Source organism: Salvelinus fontinalis, chromosome 29 (assembly GCF_029448725.1).
Source record: "Salvelinus fontinalis isolate EN_2023a chromosome 29, ASM2944872v1, whole genome shotgun sequence".
NCBI lineage: Eukaryota > Metazoa > Chordata > Actinopteri > Salmoniformes > Salmonidae > Salvelinus > Salvelinus fontinalis.
This window is the reverse complement of record NC_074693.1, coordinates 37,922,080-37,936,704: the sequence shown is the minus strand read 5'-3', so window position 1 is coordinate 37,936,704 and position 14,625 is coordinate 37,922,080. Positions and strand designations below refer to the sequence as shown.

General features: G+C 39.6%; 1 protein-coding gene across 5 annotated transcripts in view; it reads left to right on the top strand.

The window, feature by feature from the left end:
• The window catches only part of LOC129827957 (leucine-rich repeat and immunoglobulin-like domain-containing nogo receptor-interacting protein 2), a 407,967-nt gene that overhangs the window by 246,772 nt on the left and 146,570 nt on the right, over positions 1-14,625 (top strand). For all 5 annotated transcript variants that reach the window (XM_055889266.1, XM_055889268.1, XM_055889267.1 and 2 more), the window contains one exon: positions 6,281-6,359. The gene's annotated coding sequence lies outside the window, so the exon portion shown is untranslated. The remainder of the gene's footprint in view (positions 1-6,280; positions 6,360-14,625) is intronic.

Sequence of the window (14,625 nt, the reverse complement as noted above, 5' to 3'; positions counted from 1 at the left end):
TAGCTAACAACTGCTGCATCCAAAATAGGTATTGTCCAAAGATTGCAACCAAATAAAATGTATAATCTTAGGGCCAATTGCAACCATCGATGGCCACCAGATTAATCGCCAGCTTCTTTCTCGTTAATCCATCAATGCGTGCTGATTTCTATTGCAACCATTATTGGCCACCAATTTACCTTTCTCTGAAGCTGATGTTCAGGTTAACCCTTTGTCCTTATTTCTGCAACAACAAAAAATCTATGTTATTTCGCTCTCGTGGATATAATCCTCGGAACAATTTAATCCTGAATTACAGTATTTCATTTCCTCGTTTACCAAGGCAAATCTACTATGGCAATGTAGCCTACCCTACACATTTTATGAATGGTGTGTGATTACTTTTTCATTTCCAATTTAGCTAATTGATGAATGTCTTAATAAAATATGGCAATTTCTTATCAAGAGGGGTAAAGGAAACACTCCTAAATTGTAAATTACACATTTGACATTTGAATCTAAATTGTGATTGGTTGTATTTTTTAATGACATGTTATTGTATTATGATAAATGTATTTAAAGTTGCACAAAATATATTAGAATTAGTTTTGTTTCCTCAAAATTGAACCTTTAAATATCTTTTACAGGGCTACAGTAATAAGGCCAATAGCCTAGGCCTACTGTGGCATATTCAGGGACGGATTACCGGACGGGACCCTCCAAGCATCCCCCAACATATTTAGCATTTTGGGGGTTGTGGGTCGAGACCCCCCCAGATAGCATAATGTGTAGAGTTGCAAGAAATGTGCTTCAAAACTGCAAAATTCTCTCTGACTCGTGGCTAAATATGTAGAATAGGAGGAAACTACCTTGACATCGGCAAGTATTTTGCCATGGGGCGGATAGAAAATGTTTGCAATTGTATTATACATTTTATGCAATTCTACCCATTTTGCCATGGGATGGAGAGAAATCTTAGCCGTTTTAAAGCTCATTTCCTGCAATCCTACACATTTTTCCATGACTTATGCCATGTTAATTTGATAGCTGAGTGAGAGTGACTAACAAAATCAGTGTGGGCCCCCTGAAGATCGGTGCTCCGGTGCCACAAATGCAGTAGTCCTGGAAATATTGTACTTTATTGTACTTATTATGGTAGGGAGAGTAATTTATTATTATTTGGAAGTCGTTAACTTAAATCAAAGAAACAGATGCAAAGTGCTTTGTTGTAATGATATTTAAATTGTCTATCACACATGTTGCTGCAATCCACATTACTTTCATTTACAATGTGGCAATTAGTTAGCAGTTAGTCTTCAATAACTTGTTTTTCATTGTAGGCATTAAACATTTTAACTAAATCTTCATAATTGACATTTCCAGTCAAATCATTTTATTTCAGTTGTAATATGTGATATTTTTCCATTTATCTTTTTCCTATTTAGATATTCTTGTTCTGATGTTACTTCAATGGGGTGGGAGTAGTGAACGCAGACATTAACCATTTCCGTCGTCTAGTATCAAGCTGGCTTGACACTAACAATGTCACATCAGTTGGTCTGTATAGTTTATTCTGCTTAACATTTTATTGCGACCGTGATTTAGCTCGGAGCTCTGTCTAATCTCCCGTTAGTAGCGTGTTAAGAAAGCACAATTTCGCAGCCCATCAAAATTCCCAGGGCCGTGTGGAAAAAGTCAGATTTGGCTTAACGATGGGATCCAATGGATAAATGATCAAATAGCAGGACAGCTTTTGTACTTGAACTCTTCATGGGGTACGAGTAGTACTGGGTGTCAAGGCTGATTTTACAAGTTGTCCTGAATGTTTTTTTTGTCTCCCTGCCTTTAAACTCATTATTTAGTGCACTACTTTTGACCAGAACCCTATCACTGCACGGGGAATAGAGTGCAATTTGGGACACAGCATAAAGAATTCATATCAGCCTCACTCCTCTCTCTCATCATGTCTCATTAACAACTCAGGCACTCCTTCCGCATAATCACTTTCCTCTGTGCTGCTCCCCTCTAGCCTGTGTGGAGGGACTCATTATTGGCTCCAAGAGCAACAGACAGACGCCAACGTATATCACTAAGGTCATGCTGTTTTACAGGGGACAGGAAAGGATTGTGTTAGGGAGAAAAAAATACTAACGAAATTCATTACATTTGGGGTTTTGGATTATGCCAATATGCTTGGTTTTTGAGATGGTCAAAAAGTGCAGTATTTCATTGGTACGGGGTAAATTATTGTGGCCCTGGAGGCACAGAATAATCAAATGGTTTGACTGCACAGAGGTGCCTGGGAAGAACAGGGGACCAGTGTGTGTGCGAATGGTGGGGGAGGGGGGATTTCCTATCTCCATCAGAAAGGACAAGACATTGGTTGGTTCCCATTCCTGCTCAATTTGGCATGCCTTCTCAATACGCATTCACACATCAAGTATTCTCTTGAGTTGGGCTAGGGGATGGAACAACTGAGCTTGTGTGTGAGTGTTTACTCATGTGTGAGTGTTTATGTATGTGTGTGTGGGGGGGGGGGGGTCTATGTGTGGAAGGGGAGAGAGGGGTAGAGGTGTTTGTGTGAAGGGGTGGGGTGGGGTGTGTTCGTGTATACATCCCACATTGTGTATGCATCACACATTATTGTTTTACCATTAGGTTTTATGAGTATTATGACTCATATTGTGGGTCTCTATATCTCTCAGATATAGGACAGACACTTCAGATCAAACTTCCTCTAAGATTTTTGGGAGGGACTATCTGTTTTTCCATGTAGCGAATCTGTTATGCAATGCGTTTGTATGGTCTAATAGCAGTAAGGCCCCAAATTGTTTTGCCAAAAAATATATATATAAAAAAATCAAGTGGTCTTAAAATTCTAAACAAAATACCTAAATTATCCTTGGTATGACCTTCTTAAAACAATTTAATATAGCTAAGTAGAAAATAAGGAATATAATATATATTGTTTACTATTACTGAAACCGGACCCAGGTCGTAAATATAAAGATTCAGTCCACCCAGAAAAACTGGAAACGCCTTACACTTCAGTGTTGTGTAGCCAAAATTCAAGCAAAATGCATAGCCCAAAGAATAAAAAATGTATTGTTGGATATTGTTCATCCTAATCAGACAGTTTTTTTTACATAAACGGTACATAGGATATAATATAAGACAAGTCCTGGCAACAATATAAAACTATGAAACATCTGGGAAACCAGGCTTGGTATTCATAGCTGATTTTGAAAAGGTATTTTGATAAAGAAGGATTAGAATGTTTATATACACGCCTGGATTATTTCAGTTTTGGAGAATCTCATATACAATGGGTTAACGTTATGTGTTGTAACACCAGGTGTAAAATAGTAAATAATGGATGTCAAGAGGAGTGAAACAGGGTTGTCCACTATCGGCATATCTATGTATTACAGCCATCAAAAATAACTATTTACCCTTCCCAATGTCGATACTTTGTAGAGACACCTTTTGCAGAAATTACAGCTGCAAGTCTCTTGGGGTATGTCTCCATAAGCTTGGCACCGAGCCACTGTGATTTTTGCCCATTCCTCAAGGCAAAACTGCTCCAGCTCCTTCAAATTGGATGGGTTCCACTGGTGTACAGCAATCTTTAAGTCATACCACAGATTCTCAATTGTATTGAGGTCTGGGCTTTGAGTAGGCCATTCCAAGACATTTAAATGTTTCCCCTTAATGCAACCGCCGTGTTAGATTTTTAAAAATAACTTTACCATAACAAACAGCTTGCGTTATTGCGAGACAGCGCCCGCCAAAACGGCGGAGAATAGAAATAACATTTTCCACAGAAATACGAAATAACATCATAAATTGTTATTACTTGGCTGAGCTTCCATCAGAATCTTGTACAAGGAGTCCTAGCCCCAGAATAAATCATTGTTTGGTTTTAGAATGTCCTTTTCTCCTGTTGAATTCGCGCCACAATGCTAGCCAATGTTGATGACGTTCCCAGTTTCTCTCGACGCAAAGAATGGAAAACTCCAAAAGTCCCAATAAACGTTGATTAATCTGATAAAACTCGGTTGCTAAAACATACTTTACTATGTTATTATCACATGTATCAAATAAAATCAGAGCCTGAGATATTAGCCGTGTATAACGAACGCTTTTCAGAAGCCAATGTCGACGTACTTCGCACGCCAGAGAAGACAAAGAAATTTCCAGACCTGTCACTCCAAAAGCTCTTGTTCGGCCTCAGATCAAGCTAGACACCCCATTCCACCTTCCACTGCCTGTTGCCATCTAGTGGAAGGCGTATGAATATCGATAAATATTAGGCAATTGAATAGGCAGGCCCTGGAACAGAGCATCGTTTTCAGATTTTTCACTTCCTGTATGGAAGTTTGCTGCAAAATGAGTTCTGTTTTACTCACAGATATAATTCAAACAGTTTTAAAAACGTGAGTGTTTTCTATCCAATAGTAATAATAATATGCATATTGTACGATCTAGAATAGAGTACGAGGCAGTTTACTTTGGGCACAATTTTTTCCAAAGTGAAAACAGCGCCCCCCTATTGACAAGAAGTAAACCACTCGAGTGTTGCTTTAGCAGTATGCTAGGGTCATTGTCCTGCTGGAAGGTTCACATCCGTCCCAGTCTCAAATCTCTGGAAGACTGAAATAGGTTTCCCTCAATAAATTCCCTGTATTTAGCGCCATCCATCATTCCTTCAATTCTGACCAGTTTCCCAGTCCCTGCCGATGAAAAACATACCCACAGCATGATGCTGCACCACCATGCTTCACTGTGGGGATGGCGTTCTCGGGGTGATGAGAGGTGTTGGGTTTCTGCCAGAGAGAGCGTTTTTCTTGATGGCCAAAAAGCTCAATTTTAGTCTCATCTGATCAGAGTACCTTCTTCCATATGTTTGGGTAGTCTCCAATCTGCCTTTTGGCAAACACCAAACGTGTTTGCTTATTTTTGTCTTTAAGCAATGGCTTTTTTTCTGGACACTCTTCCGTAAAGCCCAGCTCTGTGGAGTGTACGGCTTAAAGTGGTCCTGGACAGATTCTCCAATCTCTGCTGTAGAGCTTTGCAGCTCCTTCAGGGTTATCTGTGGTCTCTTTGTTGCCTCTCTGATCAATGTTCTCCTTGCCTGGTCCGTGAGTTTTGGTGGGTGGCCATCTCTTGGCAGGTTCTTTCCATTTTTTAATAATGGATTTAATTTTGCTCTATGAGATGTTCAAAGTTTCTGATATTTTTTTATAACCCAACCCTGATCTGTACTTCTCCACTACTCTGTCCCTGACCTGTTTGGAGAGCTCCTTGGTCTTCATGGTGCCTCTTGCTTGGTGGTGCCCCTTGCTTAGTGGTGTTGCAGACTCTGGGGCCATTTTAGAACAGGTGTATGTATACTGAGATCATGTGACAGATCATGTGATACTTAGATTGCACACAGGTGGACTTTATTGAACCAATTATATGACTTCTGAAGGTAATTGGTTGCACCAGATCTTATTTAGGGGCTTCATAGCAAAGGGGGTGAATACCTATGCACCACTTTTCGTTTTTTATTTTTTATAATTTTTTGAAACAAGGTATTTTTTTCATTTCACTTCACCAATTTGGACTATTTTGTGTATGTCCATTACATGGAATTCCCTCAAAAATCAATTTTAATTACAGGATGTAATGCAAAAAAAATTGGAAAAACGGCAAGGGGGATGAATACTTTTGCAAGGCACTGTAGATGGTTCGGGGTTGAGGGTAAAAAATAAATAAAATGAATGTAAAATGTACAGTCCGTAAAATGTATGTAGAATGTATAAACTGGAAGTAGAAGCCAAAATGTTGTTGTCCATTAATTTACTCCTGTTAGGGGAAGGTTGATAGGGTTAGCGGGAAAATAATACAGGGAAAATATATTATAAAAAAAAAAACATATATATATATATATATATATATATATATATATATATATGGGATTGGAAATGACGGTTACATTGATAGCACCCACAATCTGCAATATTAAAGCTGATCTACCCCCCCCCCCCCAAAGAAAAAAAATGACTGGTACAGGGTAGCTCAGGTTTGAAGTAACACAGTAAATAATGGTTACTAACAATGATTCGCTCCCTTTGATCCCTTTCTCTTTGATTGTGAACTTCTGACAGTGTCCGTAACAATTTTGTTTTGAACACTGATTGAAATTGTGTTCTTTGCGTTTGGATCCACACTCTACTTACCAGATCATAAGCTTACCTGTGATCGATCTCTCTTGCTCTCGCTCTCTAATGCGCTCTCTCTCTCTCTCTCCAACCAGATATAGAAGCCTGAAAAACAGTGATAACTGGGGGGGAAAGAACAGGCCATGGCTGAGAGGATGATTGCTTCTCAAAGTGGTAAGTACCAAGCATGCACAATGTCTGATGATCTGTTTTTGTCTCAACTGTTTGGCTTCGATTGTGGTTGATTTCGTTCCCATGTCAGTTCAGACTCCAGTGAATTTCGCTCTATATTTGGTAACAGATAGTTCCGATTAACTTATCAAGGCGGTCTCTGATGCATAGCGTGAGCTATTTTGAGTTTGGAGAGGAGAAAGGTGTTAGGTGGTTGTATTGAAACATACCAAGCGATCAGCAGGTAATTCATTACCCTATGGGTGTTTTCCTAAACCGGGGTCCTGTTGTGAGGGGGGAAAAAGGAAATGAAGTCAATGCGATTGAATTGAAAAGAGTAGGGAGTCATGAATCAAATTGATGGTTAGCTGTATAGAAGCCAGGAGGAATTTAAGGGCTGAATTAGATCTACATTATAGCAGCATAACATCTTGTAAGATGATGCAATGACATTACATAATCTAATATTCTTTATTGGCTATATACTGCGTGTTCCACATATTCCCATGATACAACCCACAGAGGGATGATTAGAGATGGCTGTTTCTCTCATATATCCTCTTTGACTGCTGAAACCTTTAATTATGGTTTGGGAAATGCAATAAACACCAATTCTTCATATTTGCATAACACTATTTTTTCATTGTTTGTAACCTGTATATTTAACATATACATAAACCTAAACTCGGCAAAAAAAGAAACGTCCCTTTTTCTGGACCCTGTCTTTCAAAGATAATTCATAAAAATGCAAATAACTTCACAGATCTTCATTATAAAGGTTTTAAACACTGTTTCCCATGCTTGTTCAATGAACCATAAACAATTAATGAACATGCACCTGTGGAACAGTCGTTAAGACACTAACAGCTTACAGACGGTAGGCAATTAAGGTCACAGTTATGAAAACTTAGGAAACTAAAGATGCCTTTCTACTGACTCTGAAAAACACTAAAAGAAAATGCCCAGCGTCCCTGCTCATCTGCGTGAACGTGCCTTAGGCATGCTGCAAGGAGGCATGAGAACTGCAGATGTCGCCAGGGCAATAAATTGCAATGTCCGTACTGTGAGACACCTAAGACAGCTCTACAGGGAGACAGGACGGACAGCTGACCGTCCTCGCAGTGGCAGACCACGTGTAACAACACCTGCACAGGATCGGTACATCCGAACATCACACCTGATGACAATGACAATGCCACCAGCCATACTGCTTGTTCTGTGCGTAATTTCCTGCAAGAAAGGAATGTCAGTGTTCTGCAATGGCCAGCGAAGAGCCCGGATCTCAATCCCAATGAGCAAGTCTGGGACCTGTTGAAATGGAGGGTGAGGGCTAGAACCATTCCCCCCAGAAATGTCTGGGAACTTGCATGTGCCTTGGTAGAAGAGTGGGGCAACATCTCACAGCAAGAACTGGCAAATCCGGTGCAGTTCATGAGGAGGAGATGCACTGCAGTACTTTTAAATTTGACCCCCGTATGTTCAGGGACACATTATTCAATTTCTGTTAGTCACATGTCTGTGGAACTTGTTCAGTTTATGTCTCAGTTGTTGAATCTTATGTTCACACAAATATTTACACAAATACAAATATGTTAAGTTTGCTGAAAATAAATGCAGTTGACAGTGAGAGGATGTTTCAGTTTTTGTTGAGTTTAGCCTTATGCTATAGTGTTTTGCATTCATTAGGCGCTAATCGATAGATTTCACATGACTGGGGATAGGCCCACCCACTTGGGAGCCAGGCCCACCCACCGGGGAGATGGCCCATCCGATCAGAATAATTTTTTCCCCCCAAAAGGGCTTTTTTTACAGACAGAAATGCTCCTCAATTTCATTAGCTGTCCGGGTGGCTGGTCTCAGACGATACCACAGGTGAAGAAGCCGGATGTGGAGGTCCTGGGCTGGCATGGTTACATGTAGTCTGCCGTTGTGAGGCCGGTTGGACGTACTGCTAAATTCTCTAGAACAATGTTGGAGGCGGTTTATGGTAGAGAAATGAACATTCAATTCTCTTTAGAATTGCCTTTTATTGTGCGTATGGAAAATGTTGCGTTTCCATTTTTGTTCAATATATATACTTTTATTATGTTGTCACAAATCTATAATTTGTACGGTTGTAATTATTACACCTAATTATTTGTCACATTTGACTGTGTAAAACCTTGCAGAGGCGAATATATCTTGTTTTGCAACAAAATGTGATTGTTTGTCTCTCTGAAAACCAACTAGATCTGGAGGGCCAGTCCCCTAAGGTACAGTGCTGTGGAGTTGTGGGCAAAGAGCTTGATAAATATTGGAAATTAAAATGCACAACTAACCAAGGATAAAAAACCTTAGGGGAGGCAACATTTAGTAATCTTTGGGAACAAACACAAATATCTTCCATATTCAAGGTGACATTTGAAGCTCATGATATTTATAGAACATTCACCCTCAACTGTAATCGACAGATGACCTCTATTGACGACTCTATACAGCTTGAACTATAACCTCAATTCCTTCAATCTGTTTTGAATAGCATTATAATTACATTTTATATCACAAGAAGCAGTTAGTGGACGACTGTTAAGCCTCAGATAAGTGTCAGATCCACCTCAGTTTGTTCTTTTAATCCAGTTAGTGTACATATCCTTTAGTTCCAAAACGCTATACAATGCCTTGAATAAGTATTTTCCCCCTTTCTGAATTTCTCTATTTTTGCACATGTTTTATGTTGAATGTTATCAGATCTTCAACCAAAACCTAATATTAGATAAAAGAAAACTGAGTGAACAAATAACAAAAAAAGTATACCTATTTTATTTATTTAATTAACAAAGTTCGGCAACACCCAATTCCCCTGGGTGAAAAGTAATTGGCCCCTTACACTCTGGGTTTTCAAGCATGAACTGCTCTTTTCAAGTCCTACGGTACCACAACATCTTAATTGGGATTAGGTCTGGACTTTGACTAGGCCATTCAAAAACTTAAAATGTGTTGCGTGTTTTGCCATTTCCATGTAGACTTTGGAGTGACTACCTCATCTCTGTACCCCACACACACAATTATCTTTAAGATCCATCAGTCGAGACTGAATGTCAAACACAGATTCAACCACAAAGACCAGTTTGTTTTTACAATGCCTTAAAAGCAGATATTCACCCTTTGACATTGACCTTTGAGCATGGTTAAGTTATTAATTACACTTTAGCTGGTGTATCAATACACCCATTAACCACAAAGATACAAGTGTCCTTCCTAACTTAGTTTCCAGAAAGGAAGAAAACTACTCAGGGATTTCACCATGAGGCCAATGGTGACTTTAACACAGTTTAATGACTATGGTCGGAGAAAACGGAGGATGCTATACTAACATAATTGACAGTGAAAAGAAGGAAGCCTGTACCAAATACAAATATTCCAAAACATGCATCCTGCTTGCAAATAGGCACTTAAAAACTACTGCAAAAAAATGTGGCAAAGCAATTCACTTTTTATTGTGAATACATAGTGTTATGTTTGTGGCAAATCCAGTACAACACATCATCCAGTACAACACTCCCCATGTTTTCAAGCATAGTGTTGGCTGCATCATGTTATGGGTATGCTTGCAATCGTTAAGGACTGGGGAGTTTTACAGGATAAATTTTTTTTACGGAATGGAGCCAAGCACAGACAAAATCCTAGAGGAAAACCACTCTGCTTCCCACCAAACACTGGGAGACAAATTCACCTTTCAGCAAGACAATAACCTAAAACCCAAGGCCAAATCTAAACTGGAATTTCTTACCAAGAAGACTGTGAATGTTCCTGAGTGGTTGAGTTACAGTTTTGACTTTAAAAAATCTACTAATTTGACAGAGCTTGAAGAATTTTGTAAATAATGATGGGCAAATACTGTACAATCCAGGTGTGCAAAGCTCATACAGACTTACTCAGAAAGACTCAAAGCTGTAATCGCTGCCAAAGGTGATTCTAACATGTATTGACTCAGGAGTGTGAATGCTTATGTAATTGAGGTATGTCTGTATTTAATTTTCAATAAATGTGCAAATATTTCTAAAAACATGTTTTCACATGATGGGGTATTGTGCGTAGGTGGGTGAGAAAAAGGATCTACTGAATTCAGGCTGTAACACCACAGAATGTGGAATAAGTCAAATGGTATGATTACGTCTGAAGGTACTGCATTTGTTTGAAACCTAGTTGGCAAAAGGATTGGTTCATGTACACTATGATTCCCATTCCCCAGCATGCATTGGGCCCTCATCAAACCATTTCTGAGCTATTAATAGTAAAGTGAGGAATCACATTTTTTGTGTGAATTATGAATATTCAAATAGAAAATGCTGTTGAAGGTTGTTGATGAACTACATACTTTCAGCAAAAAAGTTAATTTTGGGATGTCTCAATGGATATTTTATCACCTTTGGCTGAGATGATTTCGGGTGTGAATTGTGTTATGTGTTTATGCTGTTATCTCGTTTTTAACAATGCATGCAAGCCCTTATTGCTGATCTTGCATTAATCAATGCCACTCAAGTCCTTTCTGCACACATCACTCTCATCCAAGCCATGTTCCACCGCTGCATGTGTGTTCAGCCTAACATGTTTGGGGAGGAGGATACCCAACTCTGTTAATCCATAACACTCATATTGACACAAGTTTTTATATAACAAGTCAAAACTCAGACAGCCTTTCTCCCAGCCGCTCAACATGAAGGAATATAGAGATGCTGGGTCTTGATTGAAAGGCAAGCAGAGGTGACAGATCGTGTCATTACACAGTATCACTATAAAATGTTAATCTCTCCGTTCTCACAGGATGACTCAGCAGGGCGTGGCGTACTCTTTTGAAACTCAATTGAGACGCTGTGTCTCTCCACAGATTTTATTGACGCAAACTTTGATGTGCCTCTTTACGCTACACGCAAAACATCCAGTTGAAGATTAATTGTAAACGATGTATTAAACTTAATTGCCTCAAACTCTCCAGATTTCTCTGATCAGTATAAAATGGGCTGTGTCCCAAATGGCATCCTATTCCCTACGCAGTGCACTACTTTTCATCAAGGCCTATAGTGCTCTGGTCACAAGGTGTGCACTTTATAGGGAATAGGGTGCCAATTTGGGACGCTTCCCATGCTGTCTGGTGGGAACTCTTCAGCCATTGGACGCTGTGCTATAGTTTCAGATGATTGCATCGATGAGAATTGTCCTCAACAAACCTAGGAACCCATTAGTATGCACCATTGGCTCAGAAAAATAGACTTCATTACATATGGCGGCAGGTAGCTGGTAGCCTAGTGGTTAGAGCGTCGTGCCAGTAACCGAAAGGTTGTTAGATCAAATCCCCGAGCTGACACGTTAAATATCTGTCGTTCTGCCTCCGAACAAGGCAGTTAACCCATTGTTCCAAGATCTTCGTTGTAAATAAGAATTTGTTCTTAACTGACTTGACTGGTTAAAAAATAAATAATGAGAATCAATACATGTATTCATTTGCTTAATCATTGATGGAATTTTTACCACCTGCTTGTTGGCAACTGGCAAGTGCGTACACAGTATTGATATTGTGCATATTGATGGTTTTTTAATCAAATTAAATTGAGACAATCCTTTCTGTCTCAGTTCTTCACTCCTCTGAATGTGCTTAAACAGTGCTGTTGGGTTGTGCAGTATCACAGCAACAACATATACACTGAGGGTACAATACATTCAGAACACCTGATCTTTCCATGACAGACTGACCAAGGGAATCCAGGTGAAAGCTATGATCCCTTATTGATGTCACTTGTTAAATCCACTTCATTCAGTGTAGACGAAGGGGAGGAGACAGGTTAAAGAAGGATTTTTAAGCCTTGCGGCAATTGAGACATGGATTGTGTATGTGTGCCATTTAGAGGGTGAGTGGGCAAGACAAAACATTTAAAGGACTTCCAGCCAACTTGACACAACTGTGGGAAGAATTGGAGTCAACACGGGCCAGCATCCCTGTGGAACGCTTTCGACCCCTTTAGAGTCCATGTCCCAACGAATTGAGGCTTTTCTGAGGGCAAAGGGAGGATGTAACTCAATATTAGGAAGGTGTTCTGTTTGTACACTCAGAGCATACCTTTGCAATTAGATTTGCATTACCTAGTTCTTTTAATACCACAAAGAAAAGTAAAGTTATCTTTGATGCGGATCAATATAAGTAGGTGTATTGGAAGTAGAAATGGAAAAGAAGTAGTAGGAGGAGGAAGAGGAGGAGCAGTAGAACATTTCAAATGGCAAAAGTGCTTTCTCACTATTTGCTATCCCATTATCAATGAATTCTTCAAATACCACACATGTTCAAGGTGATTTTGAGTGTTCTGGTTGATAAGCTCTGTTTGAACATAAATCAATTCATTATTAGTTTACCTACTGTATATACGTATTGCTCCCTCTAGCAATGGGCAGGCCTAAGTATTAAATCAATATTTTCCTCAGCACATATCAAGGGTACTACTTTTCTCGTCTTGCCTTTGAAGATAAAAACGGTTTCCACATATCACATGATCGAATAAAATCTTGAAATAATAATGCCCTCATTACCTCCTCTCTGTGAATATTCAATCTGTCACATGCACTTGCCCCATTGTTTACGTCATTGTTGGTGGCCCACTATTACAGAATGTGGTTTTAAGACCCTAGCCAACTCACACATCCACTAGGGCAGATAACAGTTTTTGACTGACATTCTTGTGACTCGACTTGGCTAGGGCTCATACCATGTATTGATCTGGAGGAGTGGTGGGCGTTGAGGGGGTGGCCCACAGGAACCAGCATGACTGCAGCACAAATTAAGTTGGTGTGACCTTACCCCTTCTCCCCCACTTGCCTGCTCCCCTTCCTTCCTCCCAACCACACAGCTCATCTTCTCAGCTAGATGGCTGTGTAATAGGCTGCATTTCAAAACATCCCTGGGTACCAGGGCGACATCCTCACCTGTCACACTCCATCCTGGCGATGCAGGTAGAATGTGACAGAGCTGTTAATTAGAACGAAGGAGGAGATACATCAATATATCAGGAGGGATTTCACAGCCTGCCTCTAATACAATGCTGTATAACAAGGCGTGCAATACTTCCCCATCACAAAATATTGAAATATTTGGGTATGTTTAGGATTCCCCTTAGTTTTGGAATTCAATGGTGATGCTTTTGCAACACACAATCACAAATTGTAAAATAGACTCAAATTACGTATGTTTTCCAGTGCATTTCAAATCATAGAAAAAGGCAGTAGGTTACTTAAGACAGAAATGATAAAAGTGAAGTTGATCGGAGGATGGGTGGGCGTATAATGTGAAGGCCAAGCAAGCGTATTCGAATCAACTTTGGCATTTCAGATAATCAGCAACTGTGATTCTACTAAGTACTTTTTAACTACTTAGCTAGCATGTTAACTAATCCTAACCCTAACCCAGTAACTACTTAGAAAGCATGTTACCGAACCCTAACCCTAACCTTAATCCCTACCGCACCCATAACCCTAACTTTAACCCCTAACCCTAAACTTAACCCCTAACTTTAACCCCTAGCCATGTACCTAACGCTAGCCGCCTAGCTAACCTAGAGTACTTAATTGTCTTAAAATACAGTTACATTTATTTTTGGCACCATCAAATTGGAATTCGTTTTGAAGAAGAAAATCATGCCGTGGACACGAAAATATTGACTTCGATAATCGTGTGGTGGACATTAAAAAAACTAATAATTTATGTGCATTTCACAATAATATGTGATAGTGTGTTGGCTATTGTGGCTATTCCCAGCTGTGAAGTGGATTTGACTACATACAGTAGATTTACTATGATCCATTATGTGCCTGATAATGTGCAACTGAAATGTGCACATTATAGTATGCATCCACCAGTGTGTAAGTAATTACACAATAATTTACCACTAACCTATTTTTCATTACACAAGACAGAGAAACACATCAAGCTGTTTCTTTCACCTTCAAATGAAAATAAGTAGTTTTTCAGTAACTGTTGGACATCCTTTCTAATTCAGCACCACACTTCCAGGTGTTGAAGAGAGAGTTAGCCTCCTCTGAAGAGGCAGGGTCTCAAACAGCAGAGGGAGCCTTAGCTACTGCATTCTGTCTTTCAAGGAGTGTCCATAGAGTTGAGGCAGTGGAGGCAGGCCTGCTGGCAGCTGATAGTGGACAGAAATAAAGAAGCAAGGAATTCATTGCGGCTGGGGTTATGATGATGTATTATGGGCATGGAAATAGATGTTTCCGTTTTCTTTTCTTTTTC